The sequence below is a fragment of the Panthera uncia genome, chromosome B4, assembly GCF_023721935.1.
Source record: "Panthera uncia isolate 11264 chromosome B4, Puncia_PCG_1.0, whole genome shotgun sequence".
Lineage (NCBI taxonomy): Eukaryota > Metazoa > Chordata > Mammalia > Carnivora > Felidae > Panthera > Panthera uncia.
The window spans coordinates 37,300,937-37,320,491 of record NC_064809.1 but is presented as its reverse complement, the minus strand read 5'-3'; the positions used below and the strand labels follow the sequence as shown (position 1 = coordinate 37,320,491).

General features: G+C 47.5%; 1 protein-coding gene across 4 annotated transcripts in view; it reads right to left on the bottom strand.

Moving 5' to 3' along the window:
* TSPAN9 (tetraspanin 9) overlaps nt 1-19,555 on the bottom strand; it is a 205,063-nt gene that overhangs the window by 154,777 nt on the left and 30,731 nt on the right. Inside the window, exon 3 of one of the 4 annotated variants that reach the window (XM_049624908.1) lies at nt 19,507-19,540. The exons of the other annotated variants lie outside the window; for them this stretch is intronic. The gene's annotated coding sequence lies outside the window, so the exon portion shown is untranslated. The remainder of the gene's footprint in view (nt 1-19,506; nt 19,541-19,555) is intronic. 4 annotated transcript variants of the gene reach the window in all.

Below are 19,555 nucleotides of genomic sequence, written 5' to 3'. Positions count from 1 at the left end.
CACGAGCTAGAGAACCAACGGAATGACTGAAGGAAGACGGTGGGAATTTAACTTTAAAATATGATGTGCACATTTGAGGCTCCTGGGTGGCTCAGTCGGTTAAGTATCCAACTCTTTATTTCAGCTGGGGTCATGATCTCACAGTTTCTAAGTTTGACCCCTGCACAGGTTCTGCACAGTGTGGACACTGCTTGGGGTTCTCTCTCTTCCTCTCTCTCTGTCCCACCCCCCTCCCAAAATAAGTGAATAAACTCTAAAAAACAATAATAAAATAAAATAAATGAAATGAAATGAAATGAAATAAAGTAAAATAAAATAAAATAAGACGTGCACAATAGCCATACAGTGGAAATGACCCAAATGTCCATCAACAGACGAATGGATAAATATATGCAGTCTATACATACAATGGAATAGATTATTCCACCTAAAAAAGGGATGAAGTTGTGGCACAGGCAATAGCACGGGTGAACCTTGAGGTTGTTATGCTAAGGGTACTAAGCCAGTCACACAGGACAAATGCTGTGTGATTCCACTTATATGAGGAATCTAGAGCAGTCAAAACCATAGAGACAGAAATTAGAACGGTGGTTGCCAGGGCCTAGGGGGAGGGGGGAAATGGGGACTTGGGGTTTAATGGGAACATAGTTGCAGTTTGGGATGATGACAAAGCTCAGGAAATGGATGGCAGGGGTGGCTGCACAAGATTGTGAATGTACTTAATGCCCCTTTGTGAAGGTAACCTCATGTGTCACCTTGACTGGCCCAGGGGCGCCCAGATGAAACATTATTTCTGGATGTGTCTGTGAGAAGGGATTAGCATTGGAATTGGTGCAGTCAGTAAAGCAGACCACCCTCCCCAGTGCAGGTGGACATCAACCAGTGCGTTGAGAGACTGAACAGAACAAAAGGCGGAAGGAGAAGGAATTCAACCCTTTTTTCCTGCCTCGCTGCTTGAGCTGGGACATCTCTTCTCATCTTCTATCCTTGAACAATCAGCTCCCCTGGTTCTCAGGCCTTTGGACTCAGACTGAATTACACCACCTGGGTCTCTGACTTGCAGATGGCAGAGGGTAGGACTTCTCAGCCTCCCTAACTGCATGAGCCAATTCCTCCTCAATCTCCATTTACATGATGTGTATATCATATTATCCTATGACATCATATGATAAAATACATGTGTGTGAATGTTTCTCCTATTGGTTCTGTTTCTCTAGAGAAACACTACTGAACTGTACACTTAAAAATGGTTGAAATGGGGGTGCCTGGGTGGCTCGGTCCTGCTTCAGATTCTGTGTCTTCCTCTCTCTCTGCCCCTCCCCTCCTTGTGTGCATCCTCTCTCTCTCTCTCTCTCTATCTCAAAAGTAAACATCAAAAAATTTTTTAATTTAAAAAAATGGTTAAAATAGTGAATGTCCTGTGTACTTTGTCACAATAAAAAAATTTTCTGAAGACAAGATAATATACCAGTGGTGGTGGTGATAGCCTGCTAGCTTAAACGTTTTGTCTTTGCTCTAATGAGTGAGAAACCCAGAGTGCAATCCAAGCAACCTTGTTGTGGGGTGCAGGGGTGTTGAGTGGTGATGAAGCCAGGAAGGCATCTCTTGGGGGATGTGGGAAATTCAGCCTTTTGTCTTTAAGGCCTCCTTGAAGATGACCTGAAAACTGGGCCTTCTGTATTTTGAAAGCTTACTCCCCACTGAGTGCAGAAAGCGAAGGAAGCAGGTGGGCTCAGCCTTTTTGTGTCTGCAGGTCCAAAAGGTCCAAAAGGTCCAAAAGGTCCTGAAGGTGGAGTCTGGGGGTTAAGAAAGTGGTCAGGGCTCTGGATCCATAAGACAATGAGCCACTAAACCCACATTCCTGGCACAGTGTGCCACCCCACGCAAGTTGAGAACTAAGACCAGGATGGGGGTGGGGGGGAGCCTCTCCTCCAAAAATAACAGTATTACTACCTTAATATTAGTTGATCAATATTAGTTGATTAAAATTAGTTGATTAATTAGTTGATTAATATAAGTTGATTACCTTAACCAAGCATTTTATAAGCATTCTCTCATTTAATTTCTATAACATCCCTATAGGGTTTTAGCATTATGCCCACTTTACAGAGGAGGAAAGTAAGGCTCCAAGAAGCTAGGGGCGGTGCTAACAATCACTGGGCTGGTAAGCCAGGATCTGTATCTCTCTGATCCAAAACGTGTTTTCTTAACCACTACAGGATACCATTTTCTTTGTACGCTTGAATACAACACACTCTCACTGTTGGGAGGGAACATTGCCACAAAGGCCAGAATTTATCCAAACAACACATATGGGAGCCTTAAATGCCACGTGGCATGCTAAGTCGTCATCAATATCTACAAAATACAAACAAAAAGGCAGTTGTTGAATTCGGATCACAAGTCTTCTCAGGGCTCACTTGGGGGTCGGTTTCAAACCTACTATCAGCCACAGAACTCTGTTAAGACAAAACCGTGCCTCTCTCCCATTCCTCTGTGGTGAAACCAGGCAGGAGTGGTATTACCTAATAGGCCATGGGAACGACGCATCATTTTAAATTGGGCTTTCTGAGGCCATTTAAGGCAGGAGCAGAAAATTCTTCTATCTGACAAAGGCCATCTGAACTACAAAGGGAAAATCAATTGGGATCGCATGAGTGGAAAGACACTTAAATTAGGGTTTCCTTTTAGAGGGGAGTATAAAATGTCTCTCTTGTCATCGTATTCAAGAAACACAAGCAATAAAAAATAGTGCATATTTTTAAAAAACCCTTCTCCGGTTTATAAATTTATGGCCAACTAAGGGAGAAACCTGGTGAGGGGAGAGTATAATAGGGAAGAAAGAGGGAGCTCAAAGGCAGAGGAACCACCTCCCCAAACACAATTAATGCCATGCTCTGGAAAGTGCTAGAGACCGCCGTGTTCTGCAGGGCACAGTGGTACTACGTCCATGCAACCAATACCCTGGGTCCTGGGAGATGCCTGAGACATGGATGTTCTTGCTGTTATTACTGTAAAGAAACTTTAGGAACTATAAAAGAACATAAAAAAGAAAATAAAAATCACTAATAATCAGTATCATCGTTAGCATTTGGGGTATACTCCCTTGGGTCTTTTTTCTTCACATGTTTAAAAAATTAGGATTTATAGCAGATACAGTTTTAAATCTTACAGTATTTCCTGACATATTCTCATAAGCATTATTTTGAGTCATATATGATTTTTGAAGACATGACTGTTTTTTAATACTGTAAGACATCAGATGAATATGTCAAAATTTACATAACTACTCTATTGTTGGACATTTGGAATGTTTCCAATTTTAACTATCTATTATAAATAATGCTACAATAAAGATAGATTATGCACATCTGTACATATACATACATATATACACACATATGTATATGATTACTTCCTCAATACAAGTGCCAAAAAACAGAATGACTGAGTCAGAGAGAATGAATATTTGATATAAATTTCCAATAACCATACTAAAAATAATTGTAAGTAGTGTTGCATTTTTGCAACTCTAGACATAAATGGCATCACATCTCAGTATTTTTTACATGGACCAATTTCTTTATTTTTAAGTTTTTATTGATTTTGAGAGAGATAGAGATGGTGTGAGTGGGGAGGGGCAGAAAGAGGGAAAGAGAAACCCAAGCAGGCTCTGTGCTGTCAGTGCAGAGCCTGACACAGGGCTCAAACCCATGGAATTGTGAGACCATGACCTGAGCTGAAATCAAGAGTCAGACGCTTAACCAACTGAGCCACCCAGGCACCCCTACATGGACCAGTTTCAATCACGCTGACAACTGAGTCAGTCCTGTGGGCTAGGAGTTTCCCACCTCTGTTTTGAAGTGTCTCTTTATCCAGGAGCTCATACACCAGACAAAAATGCAGTTCCAAATCACTCTGGCAGCCCACTGTTAGCACAAGTCACAACATGTCTTGCATCAGAGGTGGGTGATAACATGCCTGTTTCCTTCACTTTCCTATAAACTCCAAGGACACAGGGACTTGGTCCCACTCACTTTTGCATGCTCTCTGCACAGCTTCTTTCAAACCACTCATCATTCACCAAGGGTCCTCAAACTGGTTTCCATACTCTTCCACATACCCCATGCTCCTCCCTAGGAAGTCATATGTCACAGGACTTTGAAATGAGAAGGATCTGAGATCTTGGACAAGCTCCTTGCCTTCTGGTGCATCAGATGCCTTGTCTGTAAAATGGGGGTAAGGATACATTCCTTAGAGAGCTACCAAAGGACTGTTAGATAAATTATGGAAAGTGCTTGTGTGACAGGAACCTCAAAAACACTCAATAAACAATCATTTTTGTTTAAAAAAATCATAATGCATGAACACAAACCCACCAAAAAATTGCTTAATCCTCTGCCCACTGGAGGAGATTAAAGAATCCTACAGCTGTCTTTCTCATCTGAAGCTTATCCAGGTCCTGGATGCCTGGGTAGAGATTCAGAACCTTCATGGATTGTGCCAAACCCACTTAACCTCAAACCCATTTAAGGGAGGTCTGGCAAAGCCCGACTTGGATGGCAGGCAGGCAGCTGGTCAGCACGGAGCCTCTAAAGCTCTGGTCAGCTGTGCACAATGACGGAGTGAGGACAAGCTATAGGGAAACCAAAAAGCAACAGCCTGAATGCAACCCATCCAGAACAGGACTTTGGGGCACCAAGAGCAAGAAGGGAGATGGTTCAAGGTGCCACTGGCTCCTCCCAATGGGGAGCCTGGAAGCAGGTTGACTGGTGTAGCCGCCACTCCCTCGCTGACCCTGGACAGATCTGCTATTGTTCATCGACAGTGCTGGGAGTTGAGTCACTGTGACATTGTCCAAATGCTCTATCAGGAGGAAACAGCTGGACAGACCAACATCAAGTGCAGGAAACCTCCACCTCCACCAGGGCTCCCCTCAGAGCCCCCACCCTGTTTGGGAGGCCCAGCATCCTGCCTGCCCATCCCTCAGGGACCCCTGACCAATCCCAAGGCCTCCACAGTCTGAATAGACATCTCTGTTTCCTGCCTCTATTTGCCTGGGGCAAAATACATGTTCTTTGTATGGCATTTTGGCAACACTCTGAGGCGTGGGGAGGTGGGGTCTCCTGGGTTCAACCTGCCAGTAAATAGAAACCAAGATGGCTCAGTCAGTGAAGCATCTGACTTGATTTCAGCTCAGGTCATGATCTCACAGTCCTGAGATCGAGCCCCACATCTCTCTCTCTTTCTCTCTCTCTCTCGAAGAAGAAGAAGAAGAAGAAGAAGAAGAAGAAGAAAGGGAGGAGGAGGAGGAGGAAGAAGAGGAGGAGGAGGAAGGGGAAGAGGAGGAGGGGGAGGAAGGAGAAGGAGAAGAGGAGGGGGAGGAGGAAGTGGGAGAGGAGGAGGGGGAGGAAGGGGAAGGGGAAGAGGAGGGGGAGGGGGAAGGGGAAGGGGAAGAAGAAGAGGAGGAGGAAGAGGAAGAAAAAGAAGTGGAAGAGGAAGAGGAGGAGGAGGAAGAAGAGGAGGAAGAGGAGGAAGAGGAGGAGGAGGAGGAGGAAGAGGAGGAGGAGGAGGAGGAAGAGGAGGAGGAGGAGGAGGAGGAGGAGGAGGAGGAGGAGGAGAAAGAAATCACTCAGAAAAGCCGCTGGGCAGTTCATGGTTTAAGGTCAAAGACAGCCAAGTGTGACTCCTGCCTCTCTAACAGTGAGTGGCTGTGTGACCTACACGGTGTGAGTTATATCACATCCTTAACCTGAGGCAGGTAGAAAACACAAGTTAATGACACCAGCTGGGTTTACAGGCACGTTCCCACACTGTGTCAACAATGAGGGGGTCGGGAAAGCACAGGCCCCATCTGAGGGTGGTGGCTGAGACTCAGGTCTGGCCAATTGTTGCACCTAGCAGTGTGGACTCCATGTGACCAGAATTTTCATCTCTAAACCCCAAATCTCTATTTTTGTGAAATCTCTTCAGTGTTTAAGTTTAAATAAATAAGCAAGAACACCAAAGGGGCCCAAACAAAACACGAGTGGCCTGGACCTGATCTAGGGGCCACTGGATTGACTGCAACCTCAGCTCTCAACGTCAGGTTCCTCATCTGCAAAACGAGGGCAAGTGAAAGCCTGGTGTCGGGAGGATTTGATGGGTTTAGGCCCATCAGGCTTCCCACAGGACGGCACACAGGAAGCACGTGACAAACAGGGACTGCTATAACTTGGCAGAGCTGGAAGGGCCTCGAGAAGACGTACCCAACCTTCTCATTCTATGAAGAGGAAACGTCAGAGAGGGCCTGTGGCTGACCCGAGGTCTGTGAATGAGCCTGTGGCAAGAGGGCCTGGGCCTGGGCCTCTCACCAAAGACGCACAGGTCCCCAGCAGCCCCTCCCTGTTATAGACTCAGTTTATCCAGATGGCTCTGCAACTGTCCCTCACAAGTGCCAGCCTCATCAATATTTGTGGGCCACCGGCTGCCAGGCCTGTGATGTCAGGACACTGCGGCTTCCCCCACTCCCCCGCTGTTCCACGCTGTCACCTAGAAACATCTCCAGAGCACAGCAAACACAGCCATCTCACCTCCCCATCTCCCCTCTCCACGCTTCTCACAAAAGCCCAGGGTCACTCACACCTTCTAGCACAGGTCTCTTTCACCGGCTGATGGCTCACTTCCTCCTCAAATCTCTGGAGGTGACAGGCTGGCCTGGTGTGTCACCAGGCACCAGGGGGAGGTTCTCAGGTTAAATACCCCAAATACCCCTCCGGGTTGGAGTGGGCCAGAGGAAGGAGAAGGGAGAAAGAGTGAGGGAAGGGGAGAGGGCTGAGACTACCAGAATAAAAAAGAACACACAAACATCATGTGGCTGAGAGAAAGGATTTCACACCAATCCTCCAGAAAAGCCAGAAGAGAGATGTGGAGATTCCAACAGGCCTCGTGGGGCTCAGAATCAAGTTTCCCCTCCTGGAAAGACCACAGACTTTGGAATCCCCCGGAGAAGAGTTTAAATCCTTCTCTGGCACGTCCCACTGTATGACCTCAGGGGGCAGCTAATGAGCCCCTCTGAGCCTTGTTTTCCTCATCTTATAAAGTAGATGTCTAGCATAGTACTTGAGGCATAAAGGGAAAGTAACAACCACTGGTTATTCATGTCACTGAGGCTTTCTTCCCAGTATTAAACTGCCCCTAGCCCCTTCGTGAGCATCCTGAGGGCAAAAAGCATAGGCACTTGTCCAGGTGGGGATCAGAATGAGCTGGAAGAACATTCACTTGCGACTGATTTTCTGAACAACATCCCACACACTTGGGATGAGCTCTGTGTGTTGTATAAGCGATGAACCACGGGAATCTACCCCCAAAACCAAGAGCACACTGCACACCCTGTACGTTAGCCAATTTGACAATAAATTATATTTAAAAATTTTTTTAAATAAATAATAAATAAACAACATCCCACATACGTTCTCTGCGGGCAGTGTAACCCATACTGTTGTGCTCACGGTACCCCAAGGAAGGTACTCAGCTCCAAGTTCACCCCCCTCCAAACCCTGCCCCAGGGTTACTGAGCCCTTGGCCCTGTGCCTTCCATCTCTCCCCTACCGTCCACCAAAGTTCTGTCTTTGTAACCTGTCTGTCATGCTTAATAATGGTGCCTGAAGCCTCTTCCCATCTCTGGAGGGGACTGGGAGGAAGAAGAGGGAGTGGTAGATGTTTTTCCACAGGTTACAGATGAGGAGACAGAGGCAGGGACGTGAAATTGTCTCCTGCTACTGGGAGACCCGCCTCTGGCAGATTCTCACTCAGAGTCTGGAAGCAGTGAAGGCACCGGTCAGCGGTGGGAAGGAAGGGGAGCAAAGGCCTCTGAGGGGGAACGCCATGGGGTTGAGCTCACACCAAAGTTTTCCCATATGTGTCAATAAATATAAACAAAAGGGAAAAAAAAAGAGGGATCAGGAAATCCAGTAGGAAAGAGAGAAGTCATCCTCACCATCCTGCTCACCACCACTAACAGCTGCACCATGCTTTCTACGTGCCGGGCAGGTTCTAGAAGCTTTACACGCGTTAACTCACTTCATAGTCACAGTAACCTGCTGAAACGTGTCCTTTAGTGTCTCCATTTCACAGGGGAAAAAGGGTCTGGGAGAACTTGTCCAGGGCCACGACGGGGAGCAGCGTGGCTGGTGTGTGAACTGGGAGGTGGGCCTTGGCCATTCACTTTGCCGCCTCTCGCCTCTAGGCTGCCCTCACCTGCTAAGCCCTGAGATGACAGCTTGCAGGCAAGTCAGACCCCGCGGCTCCAGCACCTGTAGCAACTGCCCCCTGAGGTGCTTCCTTCAACTGGAGGAGCCAGACCAGGATCTGACGGCCTCGACAAACGTCCTGGTCCTTGGCCTCTGCCTCTGCCTCCAGGCAGGGAGGAGGAACAGGAGGAGGCAGGGGCCAGAATGTACCGTAGTATTCTGTTCCCACTGACTCAGAATCCCAGAACAGATGGACAGGGGAATTTCTGAATGAGTAACTAACCACAGAAGAATAAAGTTATGTAAATCAGCCTGGAACACAGGAAGAAATGTAGGCATGGGCTTTCAAAAACTCAGGCCTAAGGAAGTGGGAAATGCCCAAAATGTGTGCTCCCTCACCGTTCCTGCCTCGGGGCAGAGCTGGGCATATTGTGGGTTTCTAGACTATTCCCAATTCTAAAACTACTAGGTTTTTACCCCACAGGCAACAGCGCAGGAATTGCTAAACATATTTGGATTTCTCCTACCAAAAAAAGAAAGAGGCCCTAGGATACAAAAATCAGACAGACAAATGATAGAGCTCTGATTCCTCCCCCTTCCTCATGTTGTTTTTGCTAAAGTGCTTTTATTAACAGGCTGCTTGTCACCATCTCCCTCCAGCAGCTTATAAAACGGAGCCCAAGAAATGTATCAACAGCTCTGCCCCATCAGGACAGGAGGTGACAGTGGGGAACACTCAAACTCTCAATCACAAACCCTTTCAGCCAAGCAGGTTGCCCCTGCAACGCCCATCAGGAGCCAGATGATGAGGGCAGTCTGTGCTGCCTTCCTATAGACTGAGCTTGGCAAGCAGTAGGGGGAAATGGACAGGCTTTAGCTGGAATTTTATTTTTTCTGTAATCTTGAATGAAGTTATCTTTCCTTCCTGAGCACTTTCTTCCATAAAACCATCCTGCTGGTAAAGGTGAAGATTTGTCACCCTCATAGGCTTACAACTCATTCTGGCGCTCGGTTTGTGTGGATCTCCAACGGGGAAGGCTCAGGCTGAGTCCAGAAAACAGTGCTGGAGTGCATCCAAAGGCAGCCACCGGGGCAGTGGGGTCTAGAAATGAAGTTATCTGAGAGACAGCTGGTGGAACTGGAGAAGAGGTACAGGGGTAGCTGTTGTCAAATACTCCAGGGTTGTCATGTGGACGAGGGAGCAGGCGCGCGTTCCCAGGCTCGGCCAGCAGAGACAAGGCCAAAAGATGGCTCCAGAGAAGCAGATCTGAAAACCAGAGCTGTCCAGTGATCAGAGGGGGTGCTCATCACTCGAAACGTCCAGGCAGAAGCTGGCTGCTGGACTGGGATCCAGCACAAGCCACGAGTGAGAAGGACACCCACTGAGGACCCTTCCTCCTCTGACAAGCTATCTTCACCTGACAACAATTACAAGCTATGAGGAGCCAGATGACCTCAGGAAGGGCAGGGTCTGTTGATTGATTTTGTACTATTATCATTTATGCTCAGCACTTCATACACATGACTCTGTTTTATCTTTACCATGACCCATAAAGTGCATGCTAGGCCTGCCACATAGTAGGTGCCCGAAAGAGACGTGCTGAATAAGGTAAATGCATGAGTGAATCCCTTTTGCCAAGGGGAAAACAGAGGCCTACAGAGACTAAGCACCTTGCCAATGTCAAGCATCTGGGCACAGCAGAGTGAGTCTGTGCCCCGCATTCTGAGCCCCCAGGCCCGCATCCTGATCCACTGCACTGCTCGCTATGGCAACTGCCTTGGTCTTAGGGGACCTATTAGAGTTAGCGGGCTGTGACCAAGTGCCACAAGGACATTGCTAACCATCAGCCATCAGGTTCTGTCTCCCAAATATGCTCTAATAAGCATGCACTGCTCTTACAAAAGAAAATGATGGAACTTATCTAGGTGCTCAATTCAGCCCACTGTCTCACAACCAAAGGTGTGTGCAATGAAAAAAGAACTGGCCAATCAAAAAGACAAGCAGTAAAAGAGTCGTTGAAACAATTAAAATAGGGGCACCTGGGTGGCTCAGTCGGTTAAGGGTCTGCCTCTCGATTTCAGCTCAGGTCATGATCTCAAGGTTTGTGAGATTGAGCCCCGCGTGGGGCTTTGAGCGGACAGCACAGAGCCTGCTTGGGATTCTCTCCCTCCCTCTCTCCCTGCCCCTCCCCCACTCACAAATTTTCTTTCTCTTTCTCTCTCTCTCTCTTTCTCTCTCTCTCAAAATAAGTAAATAAACTTAAAAATTTTCAAACAAAAAGTCGTCGGCAAGGATGTGGAGGAAATGGACCCCCTGTACACTGTTAGGTGGGGTGTAAGACGGTGCAGCCGTCTTTGGAGAATAATTGTATGTGAACAATTGGAAAAATTGTACGTGAACACAGCAGCTTTATTCACAGCAATCTAAAGGTGGAAACAACTCAAATGTCTGTCAGCAGATAAATGAATAAGGACAAACAACATGTGGTATGTCCACGCAATGGAATATTACTCAGTCTTAAAAAGAAATCCTAACACAGGCGACAACATGGATGAACCCTGAAAATACCATGCTAAGTGAAAAACTAGTCATAAAAGACCACATATGACATGATTCCATTATATGAAATATCCAGAAGAGGTAAATCTATAGAGGAAAAAAAGTACATGAATGGGGCTGTTTGTGGGGATGGGAATGACTACTAATGCATACAGGGTTCTCTGACAGGGGATGAAATGTTCTAAAATTGATAGTGATGATAGTCGCATAACTGAGAATACGCTTAAAACTACTGAATTGCTCACTTTGAAAATGGGTGAATTTTATGATATGTAAATTACTACTTAATAAAGTTTTTTTCAATTTTTTTAATGTTTATTTATTTTGGAGACAGAGCACAAGTGGGAGAAGGGCAGAGAGAAAGGGAGACACAGAATCTGAAGCAGGCTCCAGGCTCTGAGCTGTCAGCACAGGGCTCGACACGGGGCTGGAACCCATGCACGGGGAGATCGTGACTTGAGCCGAAGTCAGCCACTCAACTGGCTGAGCCACCCAGGCACCCCAATAAAGCTGTTTTTTAAAAAAGAACCAGTTGCGGGGCGCCTGGGTGGCGCAGTCGGTTAAGCGTCCAACTTCAGCCAGGTCACGATCTCGCGGTCCGTGAGTTCGAGCCCCGCGTCAGGCTCTGGGCTGATGGCTCGGAGCCTGGAGCCTGTTTCCGATTCTGTGTCTCCCTCTCTCTCTGCCCCTCCCCCGTTCATGCTCTGTCTCTCTCTGTCCCAAAAATAAATTAAAAACGTTGAAAAAAAAATTAAAAAAAAAAAAAAAAGAACCAGCTGAGTATCTTCTTTGATTTTAACAGATCACAGGGAATCTGATAAGGGATAGAGATTATGGAGTAGATCAAGGGAAGGCAGCAGCTCATAAACTCATTACTTCTTACTGTGTCCAAGATGCCATCCACTTGTTCAACAAATACTTACTGAACCTACTATAAGCCACGCATGATGCTACATCAGAGGTCCATAAACTACAGGCTGGCCGAATCCAGCCTGCTGTCTATAAAGCCTGCAAACTAACAATCATTTTCCCATTTTTATAAGGTTAGAAAAAAATAAAAAGCAGAATAATATTTCATGACATGTGGAAATTACATGAAATTCCATCATTGATGTCCATAAATAAATTGGGAAACAGCTACGCACATTCGTGTATGTATTGTCTATGGCTACCTCTGTGCTTCGAGGGCAGAGCTAAGTAGCTAACACCAGAGACCAGACGATCTGCAAAGCCATTTATAATCAGGTCCTTTACTCACAAAATTTGCCAACTCCTGTGCTAGATGCTGGAGGTGCAGGGGAGGAAAAGGGATGAGCAACAGCAGTTTAGGCCTCTGTCTCCTGGAGTTTATGGCCCAGGGAGAAAGACATTCAGAGTCTGAGGACCACACAGGTGAGTATACAGTTATAAATGGAGAGAAATGCTATGAAGGAAAGAACCAACAAGTCTATGAGAGCACAGAACAAGGGGACTGACCCGGGTTAGGGATCAGGGAAGGCTCCCCTGTAGGCAAACCTGACTAACACGTGAAGGAGCAGATGGGAGCCACGTGTGCAAAGGCCCTGGGGAAGGCAGCATATGCCCTGGTGAAGGGCTCAGAGAAGCCCAGCACGGCTGCAGCACAGAGAGGAGGGCAGGCCTTGCAGGCAGCGATGCTCCCAAGTCCGTGCTCCCCTGGAGACTGTGGGAAGGGGGCTGAGAACCATCCAAGAGTGGTGACTATGTACAAACCCTGTGCCTACATAGGCACTACCCAACTGCAAGTTAAGAAGACATGGGTGGGAGTGCTCATCAACCAAAAAATATTTCTTGATCATCTACCAAAGTGCCCTCCACTTTCTTTATCCAATGTCACACAGGACACAAAACAGAAAGAAGAGGCAGTCTTCGACTTCAAAGAGGAAGCAAGGAATTGAGGAAACAAGTTCACGTCCTCAGCTCTGCTACTCACAGTCGCACTCACTGGCGCCCAAGACCTGGAATGTGCTTCCCCAGACACTCAAGAGGCCTGCTCCCTCGATTCCCCCTGAGGTCTCTGGATCCCCATATGAGAGGAGCTCTCCCTGACTCCTAACACAAAATAACTCTCCCCATCGCCCTCTCACAGTCCTAGTGGGTGCCTAGTGCTGCCCCATTTTCACCTCCACGCTCGCTCTGCCTGTTACACAGTGTTTGTCTGTTCACTGACCCGCTCTGACACAAGAAGACAAGCTTTATCAAGGCAGGAACTTTTGTCTTCTCACTGCTGTGTTCCCTGCACCAAGACCTGACATGGAGTCAGCTCACAGATCAGTATCCGTGGAGGAAGTGCAAACACAAAAACACTTAAAGAGAAAAAAAAGCACTTGATGGGGCACCTGGGTGGCTCAGTAGGTTAAGTGTCCAACCTCAGCTCAGGTCATGATCTCACAGTTCGTGAGTTCGAGCCCCGTGTCGGGCTCTGTGCTGACAGCTCAGATGGAGCCTGCTTTGGATTCTGTGTCTCCCACTTTCTCTGCCCCTGCCCCGCTCGTGCTCTGTCTCTCTCTCAAAAGTAAAAATGAACATTAAAAAAAAGAAGAAGAAGAAAAGGAAAACACTTGAAAAAAAAAAAAGGTGAATGTGCTTGATTTGTAACCTTTGGCAAATTATTTCTTTACAGCTCCATCTCCTCACTGGAAAAATAAAAATAATAGAAGTTTCTACTTTGTGAGTAAATAAAGTAATGCACAGAAATACTGATCATTACTGCTGGCACCATCATCTTGTGTGATGGGGCTATTTTGTGTCACATGTTAACCAAGGCACTTTAAATACATACCATATTCAATTCTCATGTAAACTCCATGAGATAACTTTCAATACAAATTCCCTTTGAGAAGATGAGGAAACTGAAGCTCAGAGAGACCAGGTAAACTGTCCAAGGTCACATTATTAGTAAACAGCAGAATTAAAATCCAACCCAGCACCATGGGGCTTCAAGGTCTAGGCTCTTTCCTTTCTACCCAACTGCAAACTAAAAAAGCCAAAGGCTGCTGCAGAAAGGGAGACTGGCATATCCTGGAGCAGCGGAGGACTGTTCAGGAAGGAAGGGAGACTCTGATTCTGTTCTGAAGGTTGGAAGGGTCCAGCTGAGCAGAAATGCAGGCAAAAAAGGCATTCTAGGTCAGAAAAGAAAAAAAAAAGGAAGTAGGGGCAGTTCTTTTCCACAAGAGACCTACACTGTCATAACAGGAGCAAGAGAAGACAGTACTGGAGTCACAGGACTAGCACTTTGGAACTTCGATGCATCTGGTCCAGCCACTTGCTTTACAGAGGAAGACACCAAGGTCCAAGGCAGTAGAATGACCTTGAAAGGCTGCCAAAGCCCTAGATGGTACCTAGGTTCCTATGTGCCTAGGCTTACATTCTAAACTAGACACGTTCTTATTCTTCTTCATTTAATTCCTCTTCAAAAATTACAGAAGTATGGCATGCTCACTACGGCCAGAGAAAATAAACCAAGATGAGGAAAAAGTCCACAGTGTCCCCACCGCTAGCCATCAAGTCTGTTAAACAGTTTGATATTTAACAGGTGTAGAGTTGTGTTAAGTTGTTTGCCTTTCAGTGCAAATGAATTGTACTTCTGCTTCCACTTTTGTTTCCAAGTCCCTTTGCAATTCATTCGCGTGTTCACTCATTGATTCGGCCAGTGACTGCTGAGGGTCTCGTGGGTCACTGGCACAGCTCTGGGTACTGGGGTTCTGCAATAAGCATGCATAATAAAATGATCTTTCATTCCGTTCCCACAAAGGCTGAAGGAATACACCCCCTGCTCCATGAAAAACAACACAGAAGGGCAACTAAACATACCAACTACGCTTTGGCCAAAGCTCTCAGAGAGAACACGTGAGTTCACCGGGGCTGGTCCCTGACACCTCGCTAAAACAAGAAAGAAGAGACTTTTGTTGCAGGCATAAGCCCCCAATTTCGAAGAGAGCAGAAGGGAAGATGGTAGCCACGCAATTTTAGAGACTGGAGGGCACAAGGGCAAAGGCTAATTCTCTTAAGAAACCTGATAGCGCTGAATCCCAAAGCACTGGCCCCCCAGAACCCCCAGAAGGCGTGGGGACCGGCAGCACCAGGGAAGCCTGGTTACAGGTCTGCCTAAGAAAGAGTCCCAAGCCCCCCGACTTCCTCCCCAACTTGCCTCAGACAGGTCAGTGTCCCTCCCCATCTCAAGGGTTTATTCTTTGGAGAGGGTAAAGTGGAAGGTCTGCAGAATGGAGAAACTGAGCAAAAGGAAATGCTGGGCACCGTGCTGGAAACGGCTAAGCTGAAGTACAAGAAGGCCCAAATCCCTGCCCTCTTCCCCATTAGGTTCCTGGGCATAGAGGGTCAGCCTTAGGCTTTCCAGGTAGACTAATAGAAGATTCCCCTCTAGGAAATCTTAACAGCTCAAGAGAAAATACCTAAGATACTAACTTACTGGTTCCTAAGTGAAACAGGCCCACCAGGTCACCCCACATTAGGCCCAGAGTCCACAAGGGCCTGCCACATACAAACACACAGAGCTTAATGCCCCATGCAGATGTAAGCAGACTACCAAAGGTCTGTCACAGGAAAAACAGAAAAAGCATACGTACACACACCTTATAGGCATTGGTAAGGAAGAATACTTCCCCCCAAAATAAAACTATATAGCACCAGAGAAATAAGAGGTGATATTGCATCTATGAAACCAAAACAGAATGCTATTTAAAAAAAAAAAAGATATATTCAGAAAACATAAGAACTCTTAAAAATTAAAAAATATGCTAATTAACATGAAAACCTCAATAAAAAGCTGAAGAAATCGGGGCGCCTGGGTGGCTTGGTCGGTTAAGCGTCCGACTTCGGCTCAGGTCATGATCTCATGGTCCGTGAGTTCGAGCCCCGCGTCGGGCTCTGTGCTGACTGCTCAGGGCCTGGAGCCTGTTTCGGATTCTGTGTCTCCCTCTCTCTCTGCCCCTCCCCTGTTCACTCTCTGTCTCTCTCTGTCTCAAAAATAAATAAAAATGTTAAAAAAATTAAAAAAAAAAAAGCTGAAGAAATCTCCCAGAAAGGGGTGAGAGTAGAAAAGAGAAAGAAAATAAAATTATAAGACCAATCCAGGAGACTTAGTATCCAAATTCTAGGAGCTCCAGGGGAAAGAAGAAAGAAAGTGGCAAGAGAAAAATCATCTATGAAGTAATTTAAGAAAACTTCCCAGAACTAGACAATGTATGCTTCAAGAGTGAAAGGTTCCAGGGTGCCCTTGCATGAACGTATATCCACGCTAAGGAATGTCACTTGTGATATTTCAGAACGCTAGACCAAGATGACTTTTACACAGGACGCTGGCAACTCCAGAGAGAAAAATCCTTTGTGACCCACAAAGGATCAAAATTGGAATGGCATTAGACTTTTGGACAGTAACCCTGGAACTGAAAAGAAAACTAAGCAATATTTTGCACACATACACACACAAAAATCCCTAGCCTAGAATTCTACACCAAACCAAGTATCAATAAAGTGTGAGTACAGAATGAATACCTCTTCAGATTTTTAAGGCGAACACATTTATAGAGCACCTCTGATGTGGGCCCCTGCACTACCTGTATAAAGGCAAGATGCCTCACTGTCTATCCCACTAGGCTCTATATGGAAACTGTCTTATTCCTCTCAAAACCTTCACCCAAGGCGCTACAGGGTCACAAAGGAAAGGCACCCTCAGCAAAGGGGAGGCAGGGAACACTTAGTGGAGGGAGGGGACATCTACAATGGCTCCTCAAGACTTTGTAAAGAATGTACAGCCCAGTGTTGTTCCAGGAAGGATGAATGAGTGCAAAGCCTTGGGGACCCATCACAAACCATCAATTTGCTGACCACAGATAAGAGTCCTAGCCAACAGGTGAAACTCAAGCCAGGAACAAACGGACCAGTGATATTGCCAGGTATTTGGGTTTGTTTTAATCATCTTTTCTGGAACAAGGTAATATATAAATTAAGAAAAATACCATTCTGAGTGTGAAGAATGGGGGCACTGAGGCAGGAGGCTGGCTCAGAGTATGACCTAAGAGTCTCTGGAGCATTTGGCAGCCAGACAGGGCACAGGCCACCATGAAGCCAGTGCCCTAACAGAAAAGGAAAGCCAGACCTAACAACCACCATGCAAAGGCCTTGGAGGAAGGGCACCTGGCATCTGGGGGCTGGGCGGGGGCAGGGAGGGTCTCTGTACCTGGGTCCTCTCTCCTCACCCTGACCTGAGAAAGCTGGAGCTTTAAGGCTCAGAAAGATTGCAGGTGGGAAGACTAGAAAGAAGGCCCTAGTCACCTGGCTGGTCAGCCAAACCAGCTGGGAATGCAATCCAAGTTTCCAGGCCACTTCCCACCCTTTACTGTCCTGCCTCACCACCCTCAGTCTTTGAGGCAGATATTCACTTGCTGGCTTGTGAGGTCAGGAGAACCGGCCAAGGCCGAGGCACGTCTGGCCCCTCCCCCACTCTAACTCGAATTGATGGAGGCAGCGGTCTAGATAGAGCCCCCACCCTCAGCACCCCCTTCCCCACCCCCACTGCAGGAGGCGGCTGTCAGCTCCATGGCCCTGTGATGATGCCACGTTCTGCGGTGGTGGCCTGTCAGCAACAGTGAGGTTTCTGAAATAGAAACAAAGTCAGGGGCCTGTTTGCTCTGCTTCTGTGGCTGCTAACCCGCTGGGATCTGAGCAGCCAAGAAGGAGCCTTTCCTTCCCAAAATGGTCCTCTCTCTACCCTGCGGAACAATGTACCCTCCCCTGCCTGGCCCACCAAGGTCTGGCGCTGTGGGTGGTGGTGTGTATTCAAGGTTGGGAGAGTGCCTCCAAGCCCCAGCCCCAGGGCCCCCGCTGACGCTGAAGCTGAGCAGCCAGGGAGTCTGGCCTGAGGCGGCCACCTCCTCTCTTTTCCAGAATCCCCCTCACTTCACGTGGCCAGGGCCACATCAGCTCTCTGAGACCACTTGCTAGGTAAGGGCAGGGAGTCCCAGCTCAGCCCCACCTCCCACACACTCAGACACCAAAGGTAAAGCTAAAAAGAACAAACCCAAGTCAGTTCAGCTCTTCCCTCCCTGCCCCACTCCAGGCAAGCTGCACCCAGGCCTGGGCTTCCCTCCCTTGATCCACCCCAGCCTCACTCCCCCAGTTTTCCCACCCGGCAGCACTTTTTTTTTTTTTAAGTAAACTCAACCCCCCAACGTGGGACTCGAACTCACATGCCCAAGATCAAGAGTCACACGCTCTACAGACTGAGCCAGCCAGGGACCCCCAGCACTTTTTTCTTTTTTTTTAAGACAAGGCAAAATCTTCCTACTTCCTTAGGGAGCAATAAATATGAGGATTATGGAAGTGACATTCTGAAAGTGACCTAAGCTACTTGGAAGAAAAGGGGGAGATAAAATACAGGGCACTTTGGCCCAGACTTCACTCAGAAAGAGAGGGAGGCTGTGTCTCCAGGGAGGGGGAGACCATCTTCAGAGGTCTCCCGCCCACCTGCCTCGGGGAGCTGAGCCCCAGTCGGTAGCAAAAATTCCAGGTCTCTAAGTACAAGGGCTTGTCTGATAGGCCAAACACAAAGACACAAGGCCCTCTCAGGCCCTGAGAGGCTGCTGTCTGGAGACAGGGCACAAATTCCACTCCCCAAACTGCTTCCCTCATCTGGAAGCAATTTGCCCCAGCCTCCACTCAATACGAGAGTAAGAGGAGAGAGCCTGCCCCTCACCCCTCTTCTGGGTGGCCCGCTGAACCCCCGAGAGCAGCCAGAGAATGGGTACACAGTCCACCCGACTGCCACACCCAGATGTCTGTTCGCTGCCATTCTAAACGAGCCATCCCTCTGCCACTGAAAAATGGATGACAGTCAAGAGCACAAACTTTGGAATCAGATTGTCCTAAACTGACAGCCAGCTCTACCAGCTGAGTCTAGGTTTCCGCCTAAGGAAGATGGAGATAAAGTAGTCAGGAGGATTAAATGCAACCATGCCTGGCACTCAACAAGCACTTGATAGAGAGCAGTTATTATTATTGCTGCTGCTGCTGCTGCTGCTGCCGCCGCTGCATATATACGCTCAGTCGATTTTCTACATAGTAGCCAGTGATCCTTTTGAAATGGGAGGCAGGTCTGTCTCTCCTTCATCAAATTCCTCCACTGGCTCCCACCTCACCACCAGAGAAGCTAAAGCCCAGAAAAAGACTTCCAAGGCCCTATGTGCTCTGAGGACCATGACTTTCCCTTGCTCACTTCACACCAGCTATACAGGCTTGAACAAGCCACACACACTCCTGCCTCAGGGCCTTTGCACATCCTATTCCCTCTGCCATGGGATGCACCTTCCCCAGGTATCTTCAGGGTTGGCTCCATCACCTTCTGCCATCTCTGCTAAAATTTACCTCCTCGGTAAGGCCTTCCCTAAGTGCCCTATGTAAGCCGTAATCCCTGAACCCTGCCCTATCCTCCACCCCTTCCCTATTTCACTTTTCTCCATAGCTTCTGTCACTACCCAATGTAATACAGAGCTGAAATTATTTGCTTATGGTCAATCTTCCCCACCAAAATATAAGCTCTTGAGGACAGGGATTTTCCTTCTCTCCTGCATCCCCTGGCAGAGGAGCCCCTCAAACATTTGTGGAATGAGAGTCTCAGAACACTTAGGGTGAACCAAGCTGAGGCCAGGATCGAAATCACAAGTCCTCAGCCCCACTTACACGCTGTCAGTCCTCTGAGGCTCAGTGGCTTCCTCTGAAAAAAAAAAAA